This window comes from Sarcophilus harrisii, chromosome 2 (genome assembly GCF_902635505.1).
Source record: "Sarcophilus harrisii chromosome 2, mSarHar1.11, whole genome shotgun sequence".
NCBI lineage: Eukaryota > Metazoa > Chordata > Mammalia > Dasyuromorphia > Dasyuridae > Sarcophilus > Sarcophilus harrisii.
The window spans coordinates 537,085,519-537,106,521 of NC_045427.1; the positions used below are offsets into that span (position 1 = coordinate 537,085,519).

Below are 21,003 nucleotides of genomic sequence, written 5' to 3' on the forward strand. Positions count from 1 at the left end.
TGGATGCTGGCACAGCAGAACACAAGCAAGTAGGAGATAAGGGAATTTGGTCAAATACAAAAAGTACCATGGAATTTAAACCAAATGACATCAGATAAGGCCTGCACTGAGTTTCTATTAAAAATGTAATAAATAAGGAAGAAAAATATGTCTGTCTTGGCATAACATTTTTTGTTCCTAAATTCCTCTAGCAATACAAAATCTATCTCAAAGTTTTTTTTTTTCCCCCTCTCATTTGTAAACAACAACTTTGCTCAAATAACATTAGAAGATTCTGACAACTTCAGAGTGATACCTTATAAGACTTTCAATAAAGTTTGTTGTTTGAATAAATAGACATTATTGAGACTCTCCTAGGAGTATCCCCATAAACTTGCATAGGAGCCTGGTGGTAAAAGCAGCAGCATATAATATTGCCTGAGTCTGGAAATCACTGGGGATCCAGACTGAGACAACAAAACCAGTTGTTATAACTATGCTTATGATACTCTTAAAGGAAAACCCACAGTATTTTTATTTTATTGTTTTTATTATTATTTTAAATGTATGTAGCATCTTTTCTCAAAGGAGCCAAAGGTACTTTAAATGACAGGCAGACATTGAGGCTTGGCTTTGGGAGCCTGCATGTATACTCTTCTGTAAAATCTAACTAAAATAACTCTAAATGTGATAGATCTTGAGTTTGTTTTAAGTAAATGAATGACCAAATACTTTGTTTCCATGACTCTAGCTAGTCTTCATGCCTTTGTTCCTCCCCTCAGAGAGGGAGAGATGAAGATAACAGATTGAAAGAGAGAATCGTGGTTTCATGGGAAGAGAATTCCTGTGGGGCCTGCATCATGAGTGAGATCAGTGGTCGGAGGTGAAGTGATCTTAGTATAGTCTGTTTGGTCTCTAGTGGACAATAGCCCATGTCATAAAAGAGCTACATGCATAATATGGTACATCTGTCAGATTTTGCTTCTGAGAATCCTAGAATCAAACAGTTTATAACTATCATGGGACAGCCCATGGTAAGAAAAAATCAGGCTGTTTGGCAAGTAGATATTCAGTTTATCCCGTTTTTATTCCACTGTGTGTGTGTGAGTGTGTGTGTGTGTGTGTGTGTGTGTGTAACAAATATTCAACTTAATCTAATACAACTGAGGTATTAAAATTATTTATAATTGCATATTATATAACAACAATCAATAAAGCATTGTTTACTGAATCAAACATATCCACAGTAGTGTCCAATGAAATACGCTATATAGCTACAATAGCAATGACTATGAGATTTATGCAATGAGATTATGGATGTAGGGGAATCCATCAATCCATAAGGAATTGTTAAGCTCCTACTATGTTCTGACGATGTAATTTTTAAAAATGAAACATCCCAACTCTCAAGGAGCTTATTGAAACAGACAAATACACACAGCATAAAAAGAAAATAATAGATTATACGTATGTAAAAGAGTTAAATTAAAGGAAAATGGAAAGAAGTGCAATAGTGGTTGTCAAGAGCAAGGAAGTCTTTATGAAGAATATGGTTCTAGAGATTCATCTAAAATGAAAAGGATTTTTAAATGCACGGATAAGAAGAGAGTCATTTGAACCAGACATGATAGTTAGTGCAAAGTTATAGAAATAGAATACAGAGTGTCATCTGTGATGAACAGGGAAGATTATTTTGGCTAGCTTGCAGGATATAATAGAGAAAATAATGTCTAATGAGATTGGGAAGATGTATACATATATGTTAATTCATCTTGTTATTGTTGGTCCTTCATTCTTGAAGAGGACCATGACATCAGGGAGGTAATGCCATGACATGTAAGCAAATTTGATTTAAATGAGAGAGGATTGTGCAGGGTCACCTGTCTCACTTTTCTCCCCAGAGCCATTTAAGTCCAATGGCAAGATATAGATTAGGATAGGCCCTGGATGCAGTAAGAGACTTTGGACTTTCTAAGCTAAGGTCTTCAACACACCTTAGTTTTACTGAGACTGCACGCATTCAATGATTGAAGCTAGATAGACAAAGAAACTTTTAAGGGCATCTTTTAAGAGTAGGTGAAGTGAGACATCAAGAATCAGTCAAGCAAAATAAAAAAGAAAGAAAAGAAAAAGAAAAAAATAGAAAAAATGTTAAATATCTACTTGGAAAAACAACAGACTTGGAAAATAGATCTAGTTGAAATAATCTGAGGATTATTGGACTTCCTGAAAATTAAGATAAAAAAAGAACCTAGATATTATATTACAAGGAATCATCAAAGAGAACTGCCCAGATGTAATAGAGTCAGAAGTTAAAATAGGCATTGAAAGAATTCATTGAACATCTTCTGAAAAAGACCCTAAAATAAAATATCCAAGGAATATTGTGGCTGAATTTCAGAACTATCAGATTAAGGAAAAAATATTACAAGCAGCCAGAGAAAAAACAATTCAAATACAGAGGAGCCACAATAAGGATCACTCAGGATCTAGCTGCTTCCACATTAAAGGATCAAAGGGCCAGAATCTGATATTCCAAAAAGCAAAAGAACTTCGAATGCAGCCAGGAATAAACTACCCAGCTAAGCTGAGCATTTTCTTCCAGGGAAGAAGATGAACATTTAATGAAACAGGTGAATTCCATTTGTTTCTAATGAAAAAAAAAAATCTGAGCTAAACAAAAACATTTGATCTCCAACTCTAGGATTCAAGAGAATCAAAAAAGGTAAAAAGAACTATTGCTAACTATAGTTCTGTTATGGACATACATAAAGAATGCATGTATAATTTGATTTTACTCATATAAAAAAGGGAAGTATAAATGGAAAGAAGATAGGATCAGAAAAAGGGAAAAGGGGAAATAAAAAGAGGCAAAGGAAACCTATCATATCTGAGGGAATTTAGAGAGGGGGAGGAATATTGTGTGAATCTTAATCTCTTCAGATTTGCCTCAAAGAGAAAATAATGGACATATTTGGTTTACAGAGTAACTACTCTCACCTCATTATAAAGTGGGAGAGAAAAAGGGAAAAGGAAAAGAGTAATAAGGGAAAGGTCCAAGAAAGGGGAAGGGATTTAAAGGGGGTGGGAGAAATTCTAAAGAGGGAGAGCTGCATGAGGCAAGTGGTACCCATAAGTTTAATACTGGGGAGGAAGGTAAAGGGGGGATGGGTAAGGGAAAGAAAAGCATAATCTGGGGATAATAAAATGGCAGGAAATACAGAATTAGTAATTTTCACTATAAATGTGAATGTGATAAACTCTCCCTTAAAGCAGAGGTGGATAGTAGACTGGATTAAAAGCCAGAACCCCTACAATATGTTATTTACAGAAAACACATTTAAAGCAGGGGGAATTCATACACAAGGCTAGAGCAGAATGTATTATACTTCAGGTGAAGTAAAAAAAAAAAAAAAAAGAGGAATAGCCATCCTTATCTCAGATCAAACAAAAGTAAAAATTGATCTAATTAAAAGAGATAAGGATCTTGCTATATCTTGCTAAAGGGTAACAAACAATGAAGCAATATCAATACTAAACATACATGCACCGAGTGGTATAGCATCTAACTTCCTAAAGGAGAAGTTAAGAGAGTCTCAGGATTAGAAAAATCAAACCATAAAACAAATAAAGAAGTTAAAGAAGTAAATAGAATATTAGAAAAGTTAGGTATGATAGAGCTTTGGAGAAACCGAATGGAGACAAAAAGGAATACAATTTCTTCTCAGCAGATCTTGGAACCTATACAAAAATTGACCATATAGTAGGACATAAAAGACCTCAACATTAAATGCAGAAAAACAGAAATAATAAATGCATTCTTTTCAGATCATGATGCAATTAAAACTACATTCAACAAAAAACTAGGGGTAAATAGACCAAAAAGTAATTGGAATCTAAATAATCTCATTCTAAAGAATGATTGGGTGAAAGAGCAAATCATACACACAATTAATAATTTCACCCAAGAAAATGACAACAATGAGACATCATACCAAAATTTGTGGGATGCAGCCAAAGTGGTAATAAGGGGAAATTTTATTTCTTTAGAGGCTTATGTGAATAAAATAGAGAAAGAGAAGATTGATGAATTGGGCTTGCAACTTAAAAAGCTAGAAAAAGACCACATTAAAAACCCCCAATCAATTACTAAACTTAAAATTCTAAAATTAAAAGGAGAAATTAATAATATTGAAAGTAAAAAAAAAACTATTGAACTAATAAATAAAATTAAGAGTTGGTTTTATGAAAAAAACAATAAAATTGATAAACCTTTGGTAAATTTGATTAGAAAAAGGAAAGAGGAAAATCAAATTGTTAGTCTTAAAAATGAAAAGGGAGAACTTTTCCACCAATGAAAAGGAAATTAGAGCAATAATAAGGAGTTACTTTGTTCAACTTTATGCCAATAAATTTGATAACCTAAGTGAAATGAATGACTACCTTCAAAAATATAGGCTTCCCAGATGAAGAGAGGAGTAAGTAAATTGCTTAAATAGTCCCATTTTGGAAAAAGAGATAGAACAAGGTATTAATCAAATCCCTAAGAAAAAATCTACATGGATTTACATGTGGATTCTACCAAACATTTAAAGAACAATTAACTCCAATGCTATATACACTATTTGAAAAAATAGGGAATGAACAACTCCTACCAAATTCCTTTAAGACACAGATATGGTACTGACACCTAAATCAGGTAGATTGAAAACAGAGAAAGAAAATTATAGACCAATCTCCCTAATGAATATTGATGCTAAAATCTTAAATAAAATGTTAGCAAAAAGACTACAGAAAATCATCCCCAGAATAATACACCATGACCAAATAGGATTTATACCAGGAATACAGGGCTAGTTCAATATTAGGAAAACTATTAGCATAATTAACTATATCAATAACCAAATTAACAAAAAACATATGATCATCTCAATAAATGCAGAAAAAGCATTTGATAAAATCCAACATCCATTCCTAATAAAAACATTTGAGAGTATAGGAATAACTGGACTTTTCCTTAAAATAATCAGTAGCATCCATTTAAAACTATCAGTAAGCATCATGTATAATGGAGATAAATTGGAACCATTCCCAATAAGATCAGGAGTGAAACAACATTGTCCACTATCACCATTACTATTCAATATTGTATTAGAAATGCTAGCTTCAGCAATAAGAGTTGAGAAAGAGATTAAAAGAATTAGAGTAGGTAATGAGGAAACCAAATTATCACTCTTTGCTGATGATATGATGGTATTCTTAGAGAACCCCAGAGATTCTACTAAAAAGCTATTAGAAATAATCCATAACTTTTGCAAAGTTGCGGGATACAAAATAAACCCACATAAGTCATCAGCATTCTTATATACCACTAACAAAATCCAGCAGTTAGAGTTACAAACATCTACCTGCCAAGGGAAAGTCAGGAACTATATGAGCAAAACTACAAAACACTTTCCATACAAATAAAGTCAGATCTAACCAAGTGGAAAAAATATTAAGTGCTCTTGGATAGGGCAAAAAAATATAATAAAGATGACAATACTACCTAAATTAATCTATTTATTTAGTGGTATACCAATCAGGGTCCCAAAAAACTATTTTAATGACGTAGAAAAATAACAATAAAATTCATCTGGAAGAACAAAAGATCAAGACTTTCAAAGGAACCAATGAAAAAAAAAAATCAAATGAAGGTGGCCTAGCTGTCCCAGATCTGAAATTATATTATAAAGCAGTGGTTACCAAAACCATTTGGTATTGTCTAAGAAATAGACTAGTTGACCAGGAATAGGTTAGGTTCAAAGAACAAAATAGCAAATAACTTTAATAATCTAGTCTTTGACAAACCCAAAAACCCCAGCTTTTGGGAAAATTCACTGTTTGACAAAAACTGCTGGGAAAATTGGAAATTAGTATGGCAGAAACTAGGCACTGACCCACACTTAACACCATATATCAAGATAAGGTAAAAATGAGTTCATGATTTAGGTATAAATAATGAGATTATAAATACATTAGTAGAAAATAGAATAGTTTACTTCTCAGATCTGTGGAGGAGGAAGGAATTTGTGACCAAAGGAGAACTAGAGATCATTACTGATCACAAAATAGAAAATTTTGATTATATCAAATTGAAAAGCTCTTGTACAAAGAAAACTAATGCAGTCAAAATTAGAAGGGAAGCAATAAAGGTAGAAAACATTTTTATAGTCAAAGGTTTGGATAAAGGCCTCATTTCTAAAATATATAGAAAATTGACTCTAATTTATAAGAAATCAAACCATTCTCCAATTGACAAATGGTTAAAGGATATGAACAGATAATTTTCAGATGAAGATACTGAAACTATTTCTAGCCATATGAAAAGATGCTCCAAGTCATTAATCAGAGTAATGCAAATCAAGACAACTCTGAGATAGCACTACACACATGTCATATTGGCTAGGATGGCAGGAAAAGATAATGCTGAATATTGGAGAGGATGTGGGAAAACTGGGACACTGATACATTGTTGGTGGAATTGTGAATACATCCAGCCATTCAGGAGAGTAATTTGGAACTATGATCAAAAAGTTATCAAACTGTGTATACCCTTTGATCTAGCAGATATTTTGGCTTATATTCCAAAGAGATTTTAAAGAAGGGGAAAGGACCTGTATGTGCACGAATGTTTGTGGCAGCCCTCTTTGTAGTGGCCAGAAACTGGAAACTGAGTGCATGCCCCTCATTTGAAGAATGGCTGAATAAATTGTGGTATATGAATGTTATGGAATATTATTTTTCTGTAAGAAGTGACCAACAGGATGATTTCAGAAAGGCCTGGAGAGACTTACATGAACTGATGCTGATTGAAATTAGCAAGACCAGGAGATCATTATCTACTTCAACCACAATACTATATGATGATCAGTTCTGATGGACATGGCTCTCTTCAACAATGTGATGAACCAAAGTCCCATTTGTTTAATAATGAATAGAACCAGCTACACCCAGTGAAAGAATTCTGGGAAATGAGTGTGAACTACTACATAGCATTCCCATTCCCTCTATTTTTGTCTGCCTGCATTTTTTATTTCCTTCATAGGTTAATTGTACATTATTTCAAAGTACGATTCTTCTTGTGTAGCAAAAAAATATGTATATGTATACATATATTGTATTTAACATATACTTTAATGTATTTAAAGTCTTGGTCTACCTGCCATCTGTGGGAGGAAGGAGGGGAAAAATTGGAACAAAAGGTTTTGCAGTGATCAGTGCTGAAAAATTACCCATGCATATATCTTGTAAATAAAAAGCTGGAATAATAATAAAAAACTGCATAATGTTATCTTTAAAGTGAAAAAAAAAGAGTAGGTAAAGATATGATACCATATACAAACAGAGGGAGTAAAGGAAGGAGGAAAGATAACAGGGAAGAAGGAAAGGAAGGAAGGAAGAAAAATACATACATCTTAAGGGAAATATGGAACACCAGAATTCTAATCTTGCCTCAGACATTTTACTGGCAATGTGATTTTGGGCAAGTCACTTAAACTTTTTTACTTTTCATTCTTTCTCTTGTAAAATGAAGATAATAACGTTTACCACATAGAGTTGCTTTAAGGTTCCAATGACATAATAGATGAAGCTCTTGATAAACCATAAATCATTATAAATGTTAGCTGTATATTATTACTATTATAGAATTATACCATAATGCAATCTGTTTGAACTTGGACGTAAAGGATGCTGTCTATCTACTACCCCTTAAAATGATTTTTACATATGTGTGTGTGTGTGTGTGTGTGTGTGTGTGCATGTGTGTGTGTGTATTTATGGATTTAAGACTCTGAAGGAGAGTATTTATTCTTTCTTTCCAATGTAGCTGACTTTGTGCTACTCCCAATTAAATTCAATTCATGCACAAATCAACATATGAAATGGTGATATTCTTGTTCATCTTTAAAAATGAAAGATGAACAGCAATGCCTTTATAGTTACTTATAGTCTCAGATCTACCTTTGAACCCCAAAATATTTTCCTAATGGCAAGGAGTATAACTGAGATTAAGAACAAACTTTAAAAATTGATCCTTAGAATGGTCAAACAAAACCTTTGCTCATCCCCATCCCACAACCAATTATGTTGACTTTGTTCTCAAGTTATCTTATATTTTCTTGATCTATGCACTTACCTATAATGTCCCAGTTAGCTCTCTGGAGGGCTTTAGGATCAGTCAGAGTCAGGAACAGTCAAAATCCTTGGTCTTTAGGGGAAGAAGTGAAGGAGGCAGGCAAGCTGCTATGTGACTCGTCAAAGACAGAACCTGGATTCCTGAAGTCTCCCCTCCTGGGTGTGCTGTAACAGAGAGCCTCTGACCCTCTCCCTCAGCCCTCCAATCCTTGCTTATGATTACTTCACTACAACCCATTCATCAAGTGCCAATCATGAGAAGAGCCATCACATCACCATAACATCTAAGTATATGTTTATAGAACCATTATCTCACATTGAGTAAATATTTAGTCTTAAGTACTCTGCTGTCTTTAGATTCAAGTACAGTTTTTCAGAGTTCCAGCCCTCTCCATCCCTCCCTTTCTTTTGTTTTAGAATGCAGGTGGTCACGCCCTCCCTGATTTCTTATGAAGGGAGATGAAAACACCAAAGGCAAGTGAGAAGTCAAATCAGATATTGTTAGTGGGTTTCTGAGCTGAGGGATCTAACTAGAAACAAGTATACACAAATCCATTGGCACCAAAGTGGACTAAGGACCTGCATGCAGCTTGATTGTAATTTCAGTGAAGAAGTCCCTGTGACCCAAAAATAGGGTGAATATTAAAATAGAGAAGCAGGAAAACTTTGTTAAGAGCTAAACTAATAACTTTCATTTTCTAGCTGAAATGGGGCAGATATTAGGAAAAGAGTCTCCCTCATCCCTACCCGCACTCCCACCTCAAAGGAGGTCTGTAGAAAGTATACTTAGGTTAATAAAAAGGCAAGATTTTCTTGTAACGGGAGCAGATTGGTGGACTCTTGGAAACATTAGAATGCACATCCCATTGATTTCCCAAAAAAGAAGAATTAGAGGCACATAAGTGGAAACTAGTGGGAGAGCAACTATATGAATATGACAATGATAATGGTCCTAATTAAATTTAAAAGGAAACATTCTATCTATATAACATAATACAATTGGTCGTAAAGAATCCCACAAGTTCTAAAAAAGAAAAAAAAAAAAAAAAGAAAAGTTTTAGGGAGAACAGCCAGACAATGAAGCATGAGGAGAAAGAGGAGGGGGGGAGGGAGGACTGGTAGTACTGATAAAATAGCTAAAAGCAATGGAGAGTTGAATGAATTTAAAGGGTGTGGTGATTCTCACTCTCACTGCTCAGTTTCACCTCCACCTATACCCCAGCAGGCTCTTGATCCTCCCCCATCAATTTCACCTTCCTGGTTGGAGGGAGAAGGAGGAGTGAGAAGGGCAGTGATACCACCAACACTGCTCCCCCAGCAACACCCCCCCTACCCCCGTATGACTTGATTGCAAAAGGCACTACTTAAAGCCCAATAAGAAGGGCAGGATACATCTGATTTGAGAATAGAAACATATCCTATGATTGAAGAGTTTAACTCTTCAGGTGGAGACAAAAGAAGATGTACTCCTTTTAATCTAGTAATTACCAAAGATTTAGAAAAGGCTTGCACTCTTTATGGGTCTTATTCTAGTCAGGAAGACTTCAATTCAAATTCAGCTTCAGATACTTATGAGTTGTGTGACCCTGGGAAAGTCCATCAAGTTCTTGTTTGCCTTAGTCTGTTCAATAATAAAATGGGATTACCAAGAGCATCTTTCTCCCAGAGATGAACTGTGGATGAAATGAGATAATATTTATTAAGCAAATAATGGGCATCAAAAAATCTATTTTACTTCTCCTCTTGTATCATTAAAAAAGAATGCTTCCCATTTCTCCCTTACTCTCAGATCACTACTTTGTCATGGTAAAGGGGCTTGCATAGCTCAATGAAACTGATTTATGCTGTTCAGGTTTACTCAAGACCAGTCATAGAAAAGAGAACTGATAAAAAGTGATCCATTGGAGAGGGAAATGACAAACCACTCCAGTGTCTTTGCCAAGAAAACTCCATAGGCAGTATTAAAATGATAAAAGGGGTGTAATGAAAAGATGAGCTCTTCAGGAAAATAGGGGAATAATAATACACTATTGGAGAAGAATAGAGAACAACAGCAAGTAGATCTAATACTAATAAAGTGGCTAGACCAAAGATAAAAAGAACTCAGCTTGTGTATGCGCATTTTATAGTGAAAAGAAATTTGGATATGTAAAGATGAGTATTAAATAGGAATCTGGAATGTAAAACTTATCAACCAAGCTAAAATAGATGTGGTTAAATAGGAGATGGGAAGAGTAAATATCAACATCTTGGGTGTTAGTAAATTTAGATGGATGGCAATCTGCAACTTTAATTCAATCTATCACTACATATACTATTTTGGACAAGAATCCTTGAGAAAAATTGAGTAGCTCTCATAATCAATAAAATCAAAATCAATAAAAAGCAGTAGTGGGGTATAATCTCAAAAATGAAAGATGATATCTATTTAATGAAAGAATGATATCTATTTAAATCCAAGATTAACCATTCAACATCACAATGATAGAAATCTGTTCCAACCCTATGATCCAACCATTGATCATGAAGGGATTAAAGTAGATCTACATCTTCTAGAAATTATACCCCCCCAAAAAATGTCACAATCCCATAATCAGAAATTGGAATTCTAAATTAGGAAATCAAAAGACAATTGTAGTAACTGGCAAGTTTGACCTTGGAATATAAAATAAATCTGAGCAGAAACTAAAAGAATTTTGTCAAGACAATTCTGGTTGTCTTATCTGGTGGACACTCTTTTTCAATAACCCAATGGCACATAGTCAATATTAAAACATTGATTAGATATTTCATAGCCAAACATATAAAAAGTCTATATAGTCAGTTAAAATAAAACCTGTAGTTGACTGTGGAGGTGATAAATAGTTTTAAAGGATTATATCTGGTAGATGGAATGCCTGAAGAACTACAGACAGAGGTTCATAGTATAATAAAGAAGGTAGCAACCATAATAACAAATCCAAAGAAAAAGAAGAGTAAAAAGGTAAAATGGTTGCCTGATGAGGCTTTACAAGGGGCTGAGGAAAGAGAAAGTGAAAAGTTAAAGAAAAAATATATGTCCAGCTTTAGGGTAGAATGCCAGAGAATACCAAGGAGAGATAAGGAAATTTTCTTAAATGAGCAATGTAAAAAAATAAAAGAAAACAGTAGAAGGGAAAAGACAAGAGATCTCAAGAAAATTAGAGATATCAAGGGAATATTTCATACAAAAATGGGCTTGATAAAAAACAAAATTGGTAGATAACAGAAGCAGAAGAAATAAAGAATAGATGTCAAAAATACACAAAAGAAATATATAAGAAAGCTCTTATCACTATCAGTGATAATGATAAAATAGTCATTGATCTATAATCAGAAATACTAGAGAATAAAGTCAACTAGATCTAAGGAAACATCGCTAACAATTAAGTTAATAAAGGTGATAAAATTTTATTTGGGTTATTTAAAATCCTAAAATATGTTAAGTGCCACAATCAGTATGCTAGCAAATCAACAATATTCAATAGTGGAAAATGGATTGGAAAAGGTCAGTTTGTATTCCAAACTTAAAGAAGGGCAGTGTCAAGAAATATTGGAATTACTGGACAATTGAACTCTTTTATATTCCAGCAAGATTATGCTTAAGATTTTGCAGCCTAGAATTCAGCAATATGTGAATTAAGAATTACTAGAGAAGCAGATTGTTTTTTGAAGAGGCAGAGGAACAAGAGACCAAATTGCCAATATTTCCTAAATTATGGAGAAAGCAAGGGAGTTCGAGAAACATGTCTACTTCTGCTTCATTGTCTACAGTAATATACCTTTGACTATGTGAATCACAACAAAACATCTCATGTTATCAAAGAGGTAAGATCATTTTACTTGTCTCCTGAAAAACCAATATGGAGGTCAAGAAGTAATAGCTAGAACTGAAAATGTAACAACTGATTGCTTTGCAATAGGAAAAGACCTATGACAAGGCTTTATATTGTCACTTTATTCACTTTATTTAATTTATATGGAGAGTATATAATGAGAAATAGGTTGGATGAATCTAAAATTGCAATTAAGGTTGCCAGGAGAAAAATTAACAATCACAGATACATAGATAATATAACTTTTATGGTAGAAAACAAAGAAAAATTAAGAAGCCTCAAGGATGAATGTTTTGAAGCTTAATATCAAAAAAGAATAAGACCTTGTAAATGGGTTCCATCACTTTCTAGCAAATACTGGGAAAAGAAAGGGAAGAAGTGTCAGATTTTATATCCTTAGGCTCAAAGAGCAGTGCAGATAGCAAATGCAGCTATTAAGTTAAAAGTCCTTTACTTTTTGGAAGGAAAACTATAGCAAATATACACAATATATTAAAAAGCAGAGACTCCATATTTGCAACAAAGGTCTATAAACAAAGCTATGTTTTTTTTCTAGCAATATATTGTAATTATTATAAAAATTATGTTATAAAAAACTAATCAAAATTGATGCTTTTGAAATGTGGTGTTATAGAAGACTGTTGAGAGTCCCTTGGAAAATAAGATCAAATCAGTCAATATTTAAAGAAATTAATTTATATGATTGCATCAAACCAAGATGGCAAAGGCAGGGCCTCACCTGCCAGAGCTCTCCCAAAGTCATCTCTAAATACCTTTAAAATAATGCCTCAAGACAAATTTATGAGCAGTGGAACGCTCAAAAACATAAAGTGAAACCATTTTCCAGCACAAACCAATTTACATTGTTGGCAGGAAAGTTCTGTCACATTGGGGTAGGATTAGAGTACACTCCAGGGCAGGCTGTGCCAGTGCAAACCAGGCCCCAGCTTAACAAGAGTAGATTTGGGGAATGACTGAATCAGCAAGGACAGCTACTGCTTCTGGAGCTCTCAGCCTGGAGATGTTAAGGAGGTTGGACAAATGGTCAGAAGATTAAAGGGATCTCTTGCTGTTGATAGACACAGTACTCTGTTGCATTGTCCACTCTTGGACCCAGAACTTTGGCCTGGGGTGACAATCCCAAGGCAAAAAGGAGCAGAGCACAACAGAGTCTGTGGCTGTGGAGAATCATAAGTCTTGGTCACAACACAGTTCCAGGACAGAAAAAAGTGCTTGTGGCCCTTTATATACCAGAGCACAGATGAGGAGAGTAGTAAGAACACCTCTTCTTAAATCGCACCACCTTAGAAGAACTTAAAAGTTATAAATTCCCAGAACTAGCTCTGAAAATAGATGCACAAAACCCCTGGATCTTGGGAAACTGAGGCTTCCATCCCAGAAGCAGAGCTCATTTTAGCATAGAGTTAAAAGTCAAGAAATAAACTGGAAAATGAGCAAATGAGAAAAGAAATCTGACTGTAGAAAATTACTATAGTGACAAGGAAGATCAAAACATATGCTCAGAAGAAGACAACAAAGTCAAAACTACTACATTCTACATACTACCTACATGCTTTCATCAAATAAAAATATGAAATGTCTTAGGTGATAGAAAAACTCAAAAAGAATTTTAAAATTCAAATGAGAGGTAGAGGAAAAAATGGAAAGAGATATGAGAGTAAGGCAAGTCATGAAAGAAAATGATGACAAAAGATCAACAGCTTGGTAAAGGAGACAAAAAAAAGAAAATTACACCTTTGGGGTGGATGTGGAAATATTGAGATTTTAATGTAGTGCTGATGAAGTTGAATACTGATTCAACTATCCTGTAAAGCAATTTGGAACCCTATAAAGTAATCCCAAAACACTATAAAACCATGCAAATCCTTTGAACAATCAATAAATACCACTGCTAGTTCTATATCTTGAAGGAATTTTAAAAATGGAAAAAAACCTCATATATACAAATATATTTATATAAATGTATAGTGACCTAAAAAATTCTGCTATAAGAAATGACGAGCAGGATGCTTTCAGAAAAACCTGGGAAGATTTATATGAATTGATTAAAAAGTCAGGTAAGCAGGACCAAGAGAATATTGCACATAGTAATTATAATGTTGTATGATGATCAACTATGAATAACAGCTTCTCTCAACATTAAAATGATCTAAGACAATTCTGAAGGACTTATGATGAAAAATGCTATATCCATCTCCAGAGAAAGTACTGATGGAATCTGAATGCAGATCAAATATAATTTTTCTTTACTTTATTTTTATTTTTTTATATCTTTTGTTTCACAAAATGTCTTAATATGAAATATGTTCTGCATGACTACATATGCATAATCTATATCTTCTCATTGATAGAAAAAGGAAGTGAAGGAGAAATTTTGGAAATAAAAAGTTAAAAAACCAAAAGTTAAAAATTATTTTTATATTTAATTGGAGAAAATAAAATATTAAATCATTGTAATAAATAAAAGAAAAAAATAATTTAGGCTCTTCACTGGAAAGTCAAATACTGAAGTTGAAACTTAAGTAATTTAGCTATTCATTTAAAAAGACTCTGATACTGGTCAAGATTAAAAGCAAAAGCAAAAGCTGATGGCAGAGGATCAGATGGATAGATAACTGTCCTAAAACAACAAACATGAACAGATTTGGAGAGATAGTGGAAGATAGAGGGCCTGACAGGCTATGTTCTATGCAATCATGAAGATTTAGACATGAATGAATGAATGAATGAATGAGCAAAAGTAGAATTTAGACCAATATATTTAAGATTCATTGAAGGGTAAATGGTAAGAAATTTAGTTGGTGGTACTGAAATGTAGAAATTCAATTATTCTGAATTGGATTCCTTTATTTACAAAATGTAATGCTAATTTTCAGTTCTGGGGAAAAGTCCAGCATCTAAGAACTAATCAAGATACCATTCCCAGATATCAGAAAAATTTCCCCCCTAAACCAAATCTAAATTTCTTTTTAGTAATAGATTTCTTTGATACTTCCAAAGATCTGTGATTGTATTATTATGGGTACTCCTCCCCCAAGACAAACTGAAATCCTATGTTGCCTTAACAGATGATTTTAATAATTACTGCTTGATCACTTAATGACTAAAAATGATCAGCTTTTATAGATGAATTGCAAATCTGCATTGTTACTGGTCATTTCCACACTGGGAATTTCTATACTGATAAAATTATAAATTTGTATTTAAAAAAAAAAGAAGAGAAGAAACATGCCAGTCTCCTCTAGCTCAATACTTCTCTAAATTTAGGCAATCTTTGGATGAGTTCTGTCTCTTAGGATATCTTTGAAGTCTTTTCAGGATAGCAAGACCTATCAAAATTAACACTTTCCTGTCATTGCAGAAACCATACTATGGTTACTGCAGCAGCCCATTAGTTTAGGATTAGTTAATCTATCCAGGACTTTATAGAAGTGATTAGAATAAAATGCCAGTTATTTTCAGAAATACTTTGAATTCCATGGTTCAAAAGACCATAACCAGGACTCAAATAAAACACTTGTGACCTTGTCACTTCAACTCAATTCAATTCATTAAAAAATTTTAAGTTTTTTATTTTAAAAATATATGCAAAGATAATTTTTAACATTCACCCTTGTAAAACCTTATATTCCAAGTTTTCTTTTCCCTTCTTTTCCCCACCCCATCCTAAGACAGCAAGTAATCCAATATATATTAAACATGTATAATTCTTCCACACATTTTTCCACAATTATTATGCTGCACAAAAAAAAAAAAATCAGATCAAGAAGGGGAGGAAATGAGAAAGAAAACAAAAAGCAAGCACAAAATCATGAAAAAGATGAATATACTATGTTGTGATCCACACTCAGTCTTCACAGTCCTTTCTCTGGATGCAGATGGCTCTCTCCATCATAAGTCCATTGGAACTGGCCTGACTTACATCACTGTTCAAAAGAGTAATGTCCATCAGAATTGATCATCATATAATCTTGTTGATGCTGTGTACATGTTCTCTTGGTTCTATTCACCCACTTAGCATCAGTTCATGTAGGTGTCTCTAGGTCTTTCTGAAATCATCCTGCTGAGCATTATAGAAGAATAATATTCCATAATATTCATATATCATAATTTATTCAGACACTCTCCAGCTGATGGGCATCCATTCAGTTTCCAATTCCTTGCCACTAAAAGAAGAACTGCTACAAACAATTTTGCATATGTGGGTCTTTTGTCCTTTTTTATGATCTCTTTGGGATACAGATTCAGTAGAGACACTGCTGGATCAAAGATATGCATGGTTTGATAGTCTTTTGGGCACAATTCCATATTGCTCTCAGGAATGGTTAGTGCAGTTCAGAACTCCACCAACACTGTATTAGTGTTCCAGTTTTCCTACATCCCCTCCAACATTTATCATTATCTTTTTCTGTCATCAAGGTCTGTCATCACCAATCTGAGAGATATGTAGTGGTACCTCAGAGTTGCCTTAATTTGCATTTCTCCGATCAATAGTGACTTAGAGCATTTTTTCATATGATTAGAAATGGTTTTAACTTCTTCATCCAAAAATTGTTCATATCCTTTAACCATTTATCAGTTGGAAAATGATTTGCATTATAAATTTGGGTCAATTCTCTATATATTTTAGAAATGAGGCCTTTATCAGAACCCTTGAATGTAAGTTTTTTTGAAAAAATTATTACATTTAGCCAGACTATATCAAGACAATTTGATCATCGAGACTTAAGATCTTATCAAAAGCTCTCTTCTATTTGGAGGCTTGATACACATGGCACAACATTATCTGCCAAAAAAATTAGCATTTGGAAGACTTCACTATTTATATGGAATTACTCTCCTATACGTTAATGCAAAGCAAAATAATAACCTTAAGATGACCACATATTATAGTGGAGTTGGAAAATTTGAGTTCAACTCCTAACTCTCATTTATCATGTGCATGACTGTAGACAAATGGTTTCTTCTTTTTGAGTTTCAGTTTATCCATCTGTAAAATGAGGAAGTTGAATTAGATGACCTAATTAGGTTCCTTTCAAACTCCTAATATCCATGGTGTCTCAACTTTTTTTTATACTTTTGAGCCTTAAAGTTATTAGGTATGTGTTATATAAAGTATTATGTAAGCTTATTATTAATCTAGTTGATCTATTAAAGCTTAAAACTGTACTAATATTATAGGTCATCTTGTATAAGTTTAGTGTCATTACGAGGTACACACTATTCTTCCACATATTGTAAAATTCATTTTTTAAAGAACCATATAGCTCATTATTCTACATGTCTGGTCTCAAATATAATTAAGAATGTACTATACTATACTGTCGGATTTCTTAACGGCTCTCAGTAAAATAAAACTTGTAAACTCTGTACCTCTTGGCAAAGCAAGTACAAAACATTTAACTCTTTTCCCAAAGAAATTTTATTGGTTTGGTGCAAGATTTTGACTTGACTATAAACTTATTAAGAGAAAACATTATATAGTATATATAAATGAAGTTCTGGATTTGGATTCTAATTCTGCCTCAGACTGTGTGAGCCAATGTTAGAATCTTTTACAAAGTGTTAAGACATTTCTTTACAAAGTGTGAAGACATTGGAGTTGATTTGATCTGATTTTGGGCCAGAACTTGAAACAAGGTATTAGGTGGAACTGATTGAACAATGCTTGTGTTCACACCTTTAGAGAGCTCAAGTATCTAAGTACTCAATGGAGTTCACACGAGAATTCAGGGCTGGCTTAGTCTGAATTCACACCTCTCTCAGGACCAAAGAGTACTCTGGGAGATAACCCAGAATCCCTCTCCCTCCAGAAGGTGGAGTTAACCTTTGGGAGATCACATAAATATAGGGAGCTTTTGAAGCTTGAAGGACTTCTTCAGGTGGGACAGACTGAAGACTGAGAAGCCAGGAGTCGGAGCTGGCTGAAGGCTGAAGAAAGCAGAAGCAGAAGTCAAGGACAAAACTGCAAGATCTCTTGGAGCCAGGCAGAGAATTAGGTTTCAACTAACCGGGCTAATTTTGGAAGGAAGACTTCCACATTTTGGCGCCCGAACAGGGACTGGAAACCATCACATTCTGGCCGGTGAGGGGATGCGTGCCGCAGAGATCCCTCTCATCTCGCTCGGCTGCGGGGCCCCGGCCTGAGGCGACCAACTCTACCATGGAGAGAGAAAAGGAACAGTTCCATAAACTGTTTATTGGAGGCCTAAGCTTTGAAACGACAGAAGAAAGTTTGAGAAACTACTATGAACAATGGGGGAAACTCACAGACTGCGTGGTCATGAGGGATCCTGCAAGCAAAAGATCAAGGGGATTTGGTTTTGTAACATTTTCATCTATGGCTGAAGTGGATGCAGCCATGTCTGCAAGACCTCATTCAATTGATGGAAGAGTGGTTGAGCCCAAAAGAGCGGTAGCCAGAGAGGAATCTGGAAAACCTGGTGCTCACGTTACTGTGAAGAAACTGTTTGTTGGTGGAATTAAAGAAGACACTGAGGAACATCACCTTAGAGATTACTTTGAGGAATATGGGAAAATTGATACTATTGAAATAATTACAGATAGACAGTCTGGTAAAAAAAAAAAGGGGGCTTTGGTTTTGTTACATTTGATGACCATGATCCTGTGGATAAAATTGTATTGCAAAAATACCACACCATCAATGGCCATAACGCAGAAGTAAGAAAAGCTTTATCTAGACAAGAGATGCAGGAAGTTCAGAGTTCTAGGAGCGGAAGAGGAGGAAACTTTGGTTTTGGGGATTCCCATGGCGGTGGTGGAAATTTTGGACCAGTCCCAGGAAGCAATTTTAAGAGAGGGATCTGATGGATACAGAAGTGGTTGTGGTTTTGGAGATGGTTACAATGGATATGGAGGAGGACCAGGAGGTGGCAATTTTGGAGGTAGTCCTGGTTATGGAGGAGGAAGAGGAGGATATGGTGGTGGAGGACCTGGCTAAGGCAACCAGGGTGGGGGCTACAGAGGTGGTTATGACAACTATGGAGGAGGCAATTATGGAAGTGGGAACTACAATGATTTTGGAAACTATAATCGGCAACCTTCAAACTATGGTCTAATGAAGAGTGGAAACTTTGGTGGTAGCAGGAACATGGGGAGACCATATGATGGAGGAAACTATGGTCCAGGAGACAGTGGAGGAAGTGGGGGTTATGGAGGGAGGAGCCGCTATTGAGCTCTTCTGCCTGTTTGCCATGGGCTTCACTGTATAAATAGGAGAGGATGAGAGCCCAGAGGTAACAGAACAGCTTCAGGTTATCGAAATAATAATGTTAAGGAAACTCTTCCAGAGGTAACAGAACAGCTTCAGGTTATCGAAATAATAATGTTAAGGAAACTCTTTATCTCAGTCATGCATAAATATGCAGTGATATGGCAGAAGACACCAGAGCAGATGCAGAGAGCCATTTTGTGAATGGATTGGATTATTTAATAACATTACCTTACTGTGGAGGAAGGATTGTAAAAAATACAAAAAACACACACAAAAAAATGCCTTTGAGACAGTTTCTTAGCTTTTTAATTGTTTTCTTTCTAGTGGTCTTTGTAAGAGTGTAGGAGCATTCCTTCTTTGATAATGTTAAATTTGTAAGTTTCAGGTGACATGTGAAACCTTCTTTTTTAAGATTTTTCTCAAAGTTTTGAAAAGCTATTAGCCAGGATCATGGTGTAATAAGACATAACGTTTTCCTTTAAAAAATTTCTGTACAAATTCTCATGTTGATTCATGTTATTTGTTACATTGCTACTAGACTGTGTTATATTGATGGACAATGGGTTCCTTTTGGACTATTTTTGGGACTTATGGACATGTATAATGTTGTATATGAAAAATTGTTTACCTCAAAGCTTACAGGAATCATTGGATTCCTGGCATATGAACTAATGGAAAATGTTTAAATGTGTAAATTCTTATGTTAATTCATGTTGTTTGTTACATTACTACTAGTCTGTGTTATATTACTATGTGCTTATGTAACTGTGTGTAATGCCTTCCATACTGATGGATTTATGTACACCTTGTTTCAAGTGAGCCCCTCGAGAAACCCCCTAATCTGATTTAATTTTCTATTTCCTTTGGTATTTTCATCTCCGTTCCTGAGATGTCAGGGAAGGCGTGATCACCTTTTTGGAGTTCTCACCTCCTTAAGAAGTCAAGGAGGTTATGACCACCTATGTTCTAAATCAAAAGAAAAGAGGAGATGTTGGAATCTTTTACAAAGTGTTAAGACATTTCTTTACAAAGTGTGAAGGCATTGGAGTTGATTTGATCTGATTTTGGGCCAGAACTTGAAACAAGGTATTAGGTGGAATTGATTGAACAATGCTTGTGTTCACACCTTTAGAGAGCTCAAGTATCTAAGTACTCAATGGAGTTCACACGAGAATTCAGGGCTGGCTTAGTCTGAATTCACACCTCTCTCAGGACCAAAGAGTACTCTGGGAGATAACCCAGAATCCCTCTCCCTCCAGAAGGTGGAGTTAGCCTTTGGGAGATCACATAAATATAGGGAGCTTTTGAAGCTTGAAGGACTTCTTCAGGTGGGACACACTGAAGATTGAGAAGCCAGGAGTCAGAGCTGGCTGAAGGATGAAGAAAGCAGAAGCAGAAGTCAAGAACAAAACTGCAAGATCTCTTGGAGCCAGGCAGAGAGTTAGGCTTCAACTAACCGGGCTAATTTTGGAAGGAAGACCTCCACAAGCCAAAGTAAATGATTTTATCTCTCTTTGTCTCAGGAAAATGTTTAGTATCTGTATACCAAGCCATAGACAGTTTTAAATCTGTATTGGTGAGAGGAATGCTCACACTGAAATTATAGATATTTCATGTATTCATAGCTTTGCTTAAAATGGGATTTCATTATATATATTCAACTTAAGCAATTCAATTATATGCATTTGGAAGAGAGGAAGAGACAAGTAGATACATACTCACAAGCACACATTCTGG

General features: G+C 34.7%; 1 pseudogene; it reads left to right on the forward strand.

The window, feature by feature from the left end:
- Positions 1 to 18,195: 18,195 nt before the first annotated feature.
- LOC116421854 lies at positions 18,196 to 19,276 on the forward strand (annotated as a pseudogene).
- Positions 19,277 to 21,003: the final 1,727 nt, after the last annotated feature.